At 35.6% G+C, this 11,873-nt stretch overlaps 1 pseudogene; it reads right to left on the bottom strand.

The window, feature by feature from the left end:
• Window positions 1–514: 514 nt before the first annotated feature.
• The window catches only part of LOC109260131 (ribosomal protein L18-like), a 59,765-nt pseudogene continuing 48,406 nt past the window's right edge, over window positions 515–11,873 (bottom strand).

The following is an 11,873-nucleotide window of genomic DNA, read 5'->3' as shown; positions in this document are numbered from 1 at the left end:
AGAAAGTGAAAACCACCTGAAATTCCATTATTTGGTGGCAACACTGAATATTTGGTGGACTTCTCCTTATATATGCATGAATATGTATCTATGTAAAACAGAACCAATATAACACTGTGTATAGAGTTTAAGCATTAAATCATATGCACTTTTCATGTCATTAGCTATTGAATTTAAACATCATTTTCAGAGTTGCTTTTTTCATTGAAAAATAACTGTGATACAATGTATTAATTTCAGGTGTACAACATAAAGACTTGGTATTTATATACATTATGAAATGATTACCACAGTAAGTCTAGTTACCACCTGACACTGTACAAAGTTGTTACAATATTGTTGACTATATCCCTTATGTTCTACATTACATCCCCATATCTGATTTATTTCATAACTGGAAGATTGTACCTCTTAATCCCTTTCTTTACCCAACCCCTCACTTCCCTGTGGCAACTATCAGTTTGCTCTCTCCTTTTTTTTTTTTTTCAACATCCAAAATCTTTTTAATAACAAGTCAAGATCTGGGGTTCATTTTTGTAGCCCTGCTGGCCCTGTGGCCTCTGGTGTGCTCAAACTTCCAGCCCTCTGGCCGCACGTAGGGTTTGGTGTGGCTGTGCAGGTTTCCTGAGGCTTTGCCAAACCACTCGGCCCTTGCGTGGACCAGAGAGCAAGACTGTGCCACACAGCCCTTGGGGGAGTCCAGGGCCAACAAACTGGTCAAAGGTGAGGATCTTGCCTCCAGCTTTGAGGATGTGGATCCGGGCATGGCGGCTCACCAGCAGCACGTACACCTTCAGTTTGGGCACCTCCTGGACATGCACATCCTTGCAACCACAGTTGTTTTGTCTTCACAGCCAGGCAGCTTCATCTTCAGGATTATCCCGTAAAGGGACAGAAGTGGCCAGCTGGTGTGACTCATGAACAACCTCTTCAACACAACTTAGTTAAAGGTGGAGTTGGTTGGTCTGGCCAGAAACCTGTACAGCTTGACCACAGTCTCATAGAAGTCCTCGATCTGGGGCTCCTTGCGCGGAAACCTTTGGGTCCTTGTTTTGGCGGATGTCAACTCCCACTATGGCGCCTCCTGCTCAACCAGTTCCTGAAAGAGAGAAGCATTTTGTTCTCTTTCAGAGTTGCATTTTAATGGTAACATAGAACCATGGAATAAATAAAAGACTAAATCTAAAATTAGGTTAGACATATTCATTTGTGTTCACTAGTCTGTAGTTCCTATCTCAGAAAGCTTTCTTGAGTACTAAGTAACTTAATACATAATCGACAATTGGAACAGTGTCTAACATATAGCAAGTGCTCAATTAATATTGGCTATTATTATTCAAAAGATTTTTGGTCTCTCTATATTAGCAAAAATTACTAATGGCTCCGATAAGCAGATGACATTACATTTCTCCTGGTTTCTCTCATTAAAGCAGCAAAGTTGAATATTAATGAGTATAGAGAATTATGTTGTCATGCATGTTAGTCTGGAAAATATAAATTCATCTCATAAAAAAGTCAAAGGATCAAAGAAGGTTTTTACTGTTAATTGGAAACAAAGTGTCATTGGTGTCCTGATTTAAAGGGCACTCAATTATGATTAGCTAATAAAAAAAGAATAAAGAAATAAAGAAAAATAGTTAAGGTTAAAGTGAAGTTATTATTAGCCTTTAGTTCACTAAAATCTTTTCCTCATAGCCCTTGGCACCAAATAAAATTAAATATAGAAAAGTTTCATAATTCACGATGACATTCTCAGTGTTAAGACATTTTTAGATAAAAAATGCATTACTGAAAGCATACTTGAAAATTATTAGATGCAATATTTTTATAGCCAAAAGCACTTAAATTTTAAGAATTGAACAACTGGAGGACTGGATACTATTTATGGATTTAGATTTAGTCACTTTCATAAGTTAAAATTCTTTCTGTAAGCCACCTGTTCTTTCTCTCTCTTTAGAAATGGATTTGTTAAAAATATCTCAGGATTCTGACTATTCTCTAGTCTAAGGAAACCACAACAAGAGCAAAGTAGGATATTTTTCTTAATTATTGGTAAAGACTTTGGACAGGTTCATGGACAGACAGTTCATTAATTTGTTACACTCTTCTAGTAACATTTGAAAAAATCATCTGAAAAATCTCAGAATAGACACTGCCTAAAATAAAACCAAGCAACTGACCTAAGTTCAGTGAAGTACTGAGAATATATACTACCTTAAACTTTAGCTTAATGAGTCCCTTAATTAGGGAGGACATAATCTAAGGTGCTAAAAAGTCATGTGGCTGAGTATTTGAATTATTGTATGTTTACATCAATTGAACTAGAAGCTATAATTATCAATTAGGGAAAGCCTGAATTAGAAGTTCTTCTAAGGAAGTATTAATGACATGCTTTCTTTATGTGCTTTAGACACATTTATTCACACACAGTTATTCATTTCCAGAAATAAGAAACTGAGTAAACGAACCACTAAAAAAGATAATTGTTTAAAAATGTAGTATTGTCCAAAAACAACAAATAACAGTCTCTGCTTACATACAGTCTTTCTCCACACAGTATATTTCGTTTTAAGTACATCTAATATATTTTGAAGTGTAACCTTTTATTTAGTCCATTATTGTAATTTACCATTAAAATAAAACTCTGAAAATGATGTTTACAAAGAATCATAAAGTACATGGGAAAATGCATAAGAGATGCAATGTATGAGGAAAAAAGGAAAGTGACATACAGCTGTATATAGAATATTAGCTGTAAACCTTGCTGTTTTCTCAATTTTTTACAATAAGCATATATTATTTTTAAAGTCAGAAAGCATATTTATTCAATGGAATTCTAGTCAATAACCAAATTATGGTTGGATAATTACAACACCCAACCAGTTTGTTTGTCTAATGATTCTACGAAAGTATAATTTATCATTTCAGCATTTCATATCATGGAACCCAACTTAGAAAATAATTCATTACCTACTCTTTTATATATTGATGATGATAATCAAGGCAGAAGCCCTTTATAAAATACATTTTTAGCCTTTAGCATGACAGGTTAAACAGAAGGAAGACTTTTTTTGCTTTGTAGAGTTATTAGCTGAAACCATCAACAGTTATAAATAAGCAAGCAACATCTTGTCAAGCTGCCCATGACCTTGATATGTTATCACATACCGAACATTGACTGGGTTTACAAAGATATACCTTAAACGTTCTGCTTCCCATTGACTAAAATATATTCATTGTGCATTTCATTCTACTTCACAATTTTTGAAAATCCAGTTTAATGGCTTTTTTCTTACATTATAATATTTAGTTATAATTTTTTCCTATATTATAAAACCTTACATAATATAGGATTTATTTAACTCTTTATTCCTCCTTCTGGATGAGCTCTGCTGGCATTTTATTACTCTTTCACCAGGGCCATGTCTAGCTTTTTTCCATATATCTCACAGGTAAAACAAAAGTTCTATTTAAGAAAAAAAAAAAAAAAAAGACTGGCTTGCGCAGTTGTGGGATTTTATTGATTGATTGATAAGAAAATCTATCTGGGGATTGCCTTGAAAAGTCAGAAGTTTCAGTATGGATTTAGACATCCTAAACTCCATTTTCAAGACAACACCTTGGAAACAATCAGTAGAATCAAGTAAATCATTATGAAAATTATAGTAATTGTGTTTTCCAGGCCTGGGTGTTTTCTTTTAATGAATTATGAGAGCAAAGCCTATTACATTATTAACCAGGAAAATAATTAAACAGTATTTTTTAAGAAGAGAAAATAGAAATCAAACCAATTTTAAGAGCACATCAATAAAAAGAACAGAGTTTGGAGCAATACATTACAAATGAACAGAATTTAGGATGTTTGTAGTTCTTTTTTGATTTAAACAGGCATTAGTTTACTTTCTAAATCCAATTTGTATTTACATACATTCACCAGAATTGTAAAATATGAAAAAGTGAAACTAGAATTTTGCATATATAAAGACACTTTTCAGATTATGATTCCAAGAAGGGGGTAGAGTGGGTATAACCCTCTTGGAAAACTGTACTAACAATTTAGTAATTTGAGTAGACCCTGGCCTCAACAAACATGAAGTTAATGATTCTGCACACTCATTTATCACTTACTGAAGTTCTCTTTTAATGACATTTATGTGATTCCTAGGTATAAATTAGTTTTCTTATTTTTAGTTTTTAATAGATATTTCTCTGATATCTGATATTTAGCACTTTATGTATCATATTTTCAGCTCTAATTGCATTTACCAGTATACTAAAATTACACTGTCTTTGAATAAAAATACTATGTGAAAAATATGTGCTACAACAATAACTATGACTTCAGAGAAAAATATGTGCTACAACAATAATTGTGACTTCAGAGAAGTTAATCTTAGGGAGATGGCAGATGGTCTCCCTTCAATAATCCTTTAAGAACTCCAGGTGGGACCACATGTAGGTGTGATGAAAAAATCAATAAAAGTTCACTGTTAAGTATCTCATGTGTTCAATTCTATCTTGGGACATAAGAGGGGTAAGACCAGAGTGGAGTGGATATTGAAAACTCAGGAAACTGTCAATGTCCTCAAGATATTTACAATAGACTTGGATAAAATAGTTAATGAATGATATAAGAACCAAATTCAGTGATCAATTGTGAGGTACAGAGATTGATATATCATGAAGCTAATAAAATGTAAGCTTCAGAGACAGTTACTAGAATGGATGCTTTACAAGGTCCTGGGGGGGATAGTTTGCCAGGGCTCCTATAGCAAAATACCACAGACTGATAACCTAAACAAAAGAAATGTATTTTCTTAGAATTCTGGAGGATAGAAGTCTGAAATCAAAGTGTCATCAGGTCTGGTTTCTTCTTCTCTTTTTTTTTAAGTACCATTTTTCTCTTTTCTTATTTATTTATTTATCTATCTATCTATCTATTTATTTATTTATTTTTGAGGGAGATGGTAAAAGGAGAGGGAGAGAGAGAATCTCAAGCGGGCTCCACACCCAGCGCTGAGTCCAAAGCAGGGCTCAATCTCTCGACCGTGAGATAAGGATCTGAGCCAAAATCAAAAGTCAGATGCTTAAACTGACTGAACCACCCAAACGCCCTAGGTCTGGTTTCTTCTGAGGCAGCTCTCCTTGTAGATAACCATATTCTCCCTGTGTTTTCATATAGCATGTGTCTTTGTCCTAATCTCTTCTTTTTACAAAGATTCCAACCATATAGCCTCATTTTTACTTCATAATTTATTTAAAGACCTTATCTCTAAATACAGTCAGACACACTTCAGCCCATAATACTATGCCCTCTGGCCACCCACATTTATGTCCTTACCACATGCAATTTATATTCACCCCATCCCAAGAGCTACAAAAGTCTGAACCTATTCCAATATCAATTCTAATTCCAGTCTTATCTAAATCTCATCTAATTCAGATATGGCTTAGACTCCAGGTTTGATGCATTCTGAGGCTAAGTCCTCTCCAGCTGTGAAGCTGTGAAGTCAAACAAATTATCTGCTTCCACAATACATTAGTGGGACAGGCATAGGATAGACATTCCCATTCCAAAAGGAAGAAATTGAAAACAAGAAAAGGATTATGAGTTACCAGCGAGTCCAAAACCTAGCAGGTTAATGCCATTAGATTTTAATAATTATTATTCAGGATTAATCCTCTTTAGTTTTGATGCTCTCCCTCCTGCTCCAGCAGTGTGACAGTCACACTCCCTTGGCTCTGGGAGGTGGCCCTGCCCCCTCGACTCTGGATGTTTGCCTGACTCTTCTGGAATGGGGAAGAAGAAGGCTCTGTCCTCAGGCTTGTGTCTCCAGGGCCCATGGTAGCAGAGGCAGCTCTACTGACCTTGAACTTTCAGGGTAATTCTTCCCTTTACTTGAAACATAAAGCTTGTTTGCAGACAGATAGCTCTATTGGACCATCTTGTGGAATTCCAGAAGTCAGACAGCCTTCTTTCATCTGTGGTATCACTGAAGTCCAAAATCAACTCTGGGACAGCTTGATTCCAGACTTCTGGTTATGAAATATAATTAAATATTGCTATTTATTTACTTCTGGTCAGAGATTTTTTTTGTTCCCAACTAAATGATAAGTGATGAAATGTGGAACGAAGAAAGGAGCAAGCTCCCTTATCAGCTATCATATTAGCAAATACTTTCTCTAGAAGGGTTAAGCATGTTTGTTGGTATAGAATTGTAAATAATGAGTTTTGGTTGAAATGAAAATTTCGGCTCTTTGGTACCCTCACTTGAAAGTTGTGCAGTCTCCATTGGTATTCTCCTCAAGGTTCATGCCATGCAGCTGTCTAATAGGGAAAAGCATTTTAAAATGATTTCTTTCTGATACTTACAGAACAGAACCCTTGTATTAGTATCTTTGTATGAGTTCTAATTTTCCATTTCACAGCAGCCAGTTTTATGTCATGTGGGGAACAAATTCAGGGTCATTCTTTTTAAATTTGAGACAGTTATCTGTACTGTTTAAGTAAAATGTAAACTGTGTGGGTGCTTTAGAGTGGTTGTCAATATTGACTAAATTGACAGAACAATTACTCAACTTTCTATTTCATTTGCCTTTGTACACATAGCCACAACTCAACTGGCTCAGTTAACTTACTCGGAGGAATTCATTTTCTATGAAAAGCTAAATTCTAACATGATACAATTTAATAATAGAGTGGAAATCTTGAGAGTGGGCAAACTTTCGAAGTAAGAATAACATTAAATTTGGTACTCAGATACTTGAGGGCAATTGTGGGTTAGGTTCATTTTAACAATTTCAATGACTCAGGCAGATTTATTCATTCAACAAACTTTCACTGAGACTTCCTATGTGCTTTTCACAGTGTTACATCTAGGGACACAATTTAAAATGTCAAGTCTCAGCCTTCAACAAATTCACAATCCACTGGGAAAATTAGACAAGAAGAGATAATTATGCACAGTATTGTAAGTGCAGTCAGTAGTAGGGTTGTAGAAAATAGTGTTTCAAGAAAATTAATGTGGTTGCATTATGTAAAGTGCACTTGAGTTAAGGATATCAAATTAGTAGTATAAAGTAGGTACTATTACTGTTCCTATTCTCTAAATAAGGAAACTTCAGAGAGATTCAGTAATAGTCTGGGATCACCAGATTATTCATTACTGTGTTCATTCATCAGAAACTTCTCTATGAGCCATGAATAGAGCAGCAATCAAGACAGACTGGACCCTGCCTTAAGGATCTTATAAGAGACCCAGGAGTGCTGTGGTAATTCAGAGAAAGAGATAATAGTACTGTATTTAGAATTGTAGTGGGGGCAATGGACATAAATACTAAAATTATACATTAAAAGGGCTCCTGGGTGGCTCAATCAGTTAAGTGTCCAACTTCAGCTCAGGTCATGATTTTGCAGTTGGCAAGTTGGAGCCCTAGTCGGGCTGTGTGCTGACAGCTCAGAGCCTGGACCCTGCTTCCTGTGTCTCCCTCTCTCTCTGCCTCTCCCTGGCTCGTGCTCTGTCCTTCTTTTTCTCTCTTAAAAATAAATATTTAAAAATAATAATAATAACATTAAATTAAACATTAAAGAACAGAGCTGAGAGTCAAGCTGGGTTTATCCCACTTTTCTATAAAAGGTAGCTCTCCTACATTCTGGCAGCGAGTTTATGGTCAGTGAGAAGGGCTTTGTTGATGCTTATATATATATGGGACTGCAGGACTCATTGAGTTATATTGTCTGAGTGGGCATTTACTTTAAAATACTTTAGGACTGCGGCGCCTGGGTGGTTCAGTTGGTTGAGTGCTGACTTCGCTCAGGTCATGATCTCGGGGTTTGTGAGTTCGAGCCACATTGGGCTTCCTGCTGTCAGCGCATAGCCCACTTTGGATCCTCTGTACCCCTCTCTTTCTCTGCCCCTCCCCAGCTCACTCTCTCTCTCTCTCACTCAAAAATAAATAAAACTTTAAAATACTTTAGGACTGTATAAGCAGTATGAGATGAGTAAGAGAAAAAATAATTCTAATTAAATTCCTAGGGGTGACTAATTACCATTTGAAGAGTTTTTATCTATAGCAACACTTGGAGGCTAGATAATTAACAGGTGAAGTATCTTAAATGAAACCATCACCTTAGGATTTTCTGATTTGTACAAGTAATGTTAAAAATAATTTTGATTGGAAAACATATCAGTGCTAAGATATTTGATTGGTTTGGAATAGTGCGAGAAGATTAACCTCCTTCATATGAGTGAGATGTTGAAAAATTGGCAAGCCCAAAAGTATGTTCCATGCACAACACATCTGTAGCTTATTGACCCTGCATCTCCACTTTACTGAAAATTTTACCACCTAGTATGACTACAAGGCTTCCACATCCTGCCATGTAGGGTGGAAGAATGCAACTGCATTTGTTTCAGAGTGAGCCTTTCATACAAGGTGGATCTGAGGATACAGAAAAGAACTTTAAAAAAATTGATAAATAGGTTGCTAAGAAATATTAGTACCTTAGGTGGAATTTGGTCTGAGAATTGCTTTCTCCTGGTAGTAGGCTTCAGGGTTGAAGATAGGTAGCCTCTATTTATTTTCTAATTGTTGGAGGCTGCTGATATTTACCAGAAGAACCTGACATTCACAGAGTTGCCAAAAGAGCTTAGGTCTATTTGTTACAAAGGGTAATTCATTTCCAAAGGGGAACTAGGATCAATAGTTCCCCAAATATCAAACTATCCATGATTAGAATATTGGGGATCAGTGGGAGGAAAAGAATTGATGGTGTCGAGGGTAGCTTAGTAGGCTTGCTAATTTCTATAGGTTCTATCCTCTGGGTTAAGACAGAGCAACAGTACATTGCCTTTTCTCCTGAATGCTTCATAAACATAGTGAAGGTTCATTATTTCAATTCAACTAATACTCATTCTATTTCCTACTCAGGGCATTTGGTCATTAACCTAAATATTATTCAACACTGATTGCATGTTGAAATTGAGTGATTTGGACCTCTAACTTCTAATTGGTTGTAGATTTTAATTAATACTTTTCATAGCATTGCAAATTTTACTTTTAGTTTTACAATGGTTTCTAGATCTCTCTCTCCCATCATTTGTCTTGCAATTTAACCTTTTCTTTCTATATTGCAATTCTGGCAATTGTATAATCCTAAATCTCAAGCTAATAATTAACTGTTACATTGTTCAATCTAAATATTTATTCTTTTATCCAGGAAGCTACCTTTCTTCTCAGCTTATGGAAGGGGTAGCCCTTAGATAGAGGGCTTTAGCACTCTCCTTTTAATTCTTATTATCTTAAATCTTTCATTCATGGCAATTATGATCGCCTCAACACAAAAGAAGTCTTCTCTCATTCTTCGGCTCTGTAATATCCTATTTAGTAATAGGATATATCCTATTTCCCCTACCTTTCTATAGCTCATATTCTTCTCCCTCTCTGTGAATGTTTTCCTTGGCCATCTTCTGGTCTCATGTTTTGTAACTCTGCTGAACTACTCCCTCTTTAGGCCAGTCTCATCACTTTTTGTAGTTTCATCAAAGATTCATAAAGTAAATAGGTAGCACATAATGATTAGTTGAATGCTGGGAGCTGTAGGGGAGGAAAAATAATTTCCCCTCTACCTTTCTAAGCTTTTGGCTGAGACTTCATGTAATAAAAGATGAAGAAGAAAAAGAAATGGAAGTTTAATAGTATGTATACCTCATCTATAAATGGAAGATACTCAGGAAAACTGAGTAATTCCTTGAAACAGCCCAAGCTGCCACCTTAAATACCATCTCCAGCTAAAGACAAAAGAAGATGTTGGGAGGTGGGGAAGACAGTTATGGGAGGTTATCAGGAAAAGCACAGTAAACAAGAGTATAATTGTTATACAGATTTAGGTCATTACTTTCTCCATTGATAAGTTTCTAGAGATTAAATCATTATTCTCTTTCTGTTATAGAGAGGGAGACACCCTTGCAAATGAAGATTTTTCTTATACATCTGACCCTCGAAAAATATAGGTTTGAACTGCATGGGTCCACTTATACGTGGATTGTTTAAAGTAGTGTTGTAAATGCATTTTGTCTTCCTAATGACTTTCGTAACACTTTTTTTCCTCTAGCTTACTTTATTATAAGAGTACAGTACATAATACATATACAAAACATGTGTTAATTGACTGCTTATGTTATTGGTAAGTCTTCAGTCAATAGTAGGCCACAGTAGTTAAGTTTTTGAGGAGTCAAAAGTTATACATGGAGTTTTTTAAAGTTTATTTTGAGAGAGAGAGAGAGAGAGAGAGAATGAGAGGGTATGACTAGGGCAGGGGCAGAGAGAGAGGGAGTTAGAGAATTCCAAGCAGGCTTCTCACTGTCAGTGCAGAGCCCAATGCGGGGTGGAACCCATGAACCGTGAGATCATGGACTGAGCCGAATTCAAGAGTTGGAAGCTCAACTGACAAGCCACCCAGGTGCCCCTATACAGGGATTTTTGACTGCAGGTTGGTACCCTTAACTTCTGCATTGTTCAAAGGTCAACTATAAATGCAAATGTTCCTTACAAAAAGGTAACTTCTACTTGGTTTTTGGAGTTTCTTAATAATAACCAGCTAAGATAATACTCATAACAATGAGGCATATTTGGGAGTGGCAAATTCTATTCTCCTTCAGAGCCACATTGAAAGAGGAATTAGATATAGTGCTTAGGCTTCAAATCTGATATTCCTTTTTAAAAATTTTTTTAATGTTTATTTATTTTTAAGAGAGAGAGAGACAGAGTGTGAGCTGGGGAGGGGCAGAGAGAGAGGGAGACACAGAATCTGAAGCAGACTCCAGGCTCCGAGCTGTCAGCACAGAGTCTGATGTGGGGCTCAACTGACAAACTGCAAGATCATGGCCTGAGCCGAAGTCGGACTCTTAACAGACTGAGCCACCCAGGTGCCCCCAAATCTGATATTCCTGAAACATATTAGTACCATCAATAAAATGGAAACTATAACAATTAACACCACTCAAATACAAAATATTATAAGAGAATATTATGAAAAAGTATATGGTAATAAATGGGACATCCTAAAAGAAATGGATAAATTCCTAGAATCATACAGTCTTCCAAAATTGAATCAGGAAGAAATAGAAAATCTGAATAGACTGATTACTAGTAACAAGATTGAATCAGTAATTTAAAAACTCACAAGAAATGAAAGTCTAGAACCAGAAGCCTCTACAGGTGAATTCTACCAAACATTTAAAGAAGAGTTAATATGTAATCTTCTCAATTCCAAAAAAAAAAAACAAAAGACAAAACAGAATAAGAAAGAAAACTTCCAAATGTTTCCTATGAGGCCAGCATTATCCTGATACCATAACAAGGCAGACACTACAAAAAAAGAAAACTACAAGCCACTATGCCTGATGAACACAGATGCAAAAATTTTGAACAAATAAATCAAGTGGGATTTACTCCCAGGGATGCATGGAAGTTCAATACCCTCATATCAATCAATGTGATACATAACATTAACAATATGAAAGATAAAAATTATATGATCATCTAAGTAGATGCAGAAAAAATATTTGACAAAATTCAACATCAATTTATGGTAAAAATTCTGAACAAGGTGGATTTAGAGGGAACATATCTCAACATAAAAAAGTCCCTATATGAAAAGCCCACAACTAACACTATATGCAATGGTGAAAAACTGAAAACTTTTCCTTTAAGATCAAGAACAACAAGGATATCCCCTGTCACCACTTTTATTCAACATAATACTGGAAGTCTCAGCTGCAACCAGCAGACAAAAAATAAATTAATTAATTAAAAAAAATAAAAAGCATTGAAATTGGTAAGGAAGAAGTAAAACTGTCACTATTTACAGA

Source organism: Panthera pardus, unplaced genomic scaffold (assembly GCF_024362965.1).
Source record: "Panthera pardus isolate Hobbes unplaced genomic scaffold, ASM2436296v1 HiC_scaffold_27, whole genome shotgun sequence".
NCBI lineage: Eukaryota > Metazoa > Chordata > Mammalia > Carnivora > Felidae > Panthera > Panthera pardus.
This window is presented reverse-complemented; position numbering and strand designations above follow the sequence as displayed.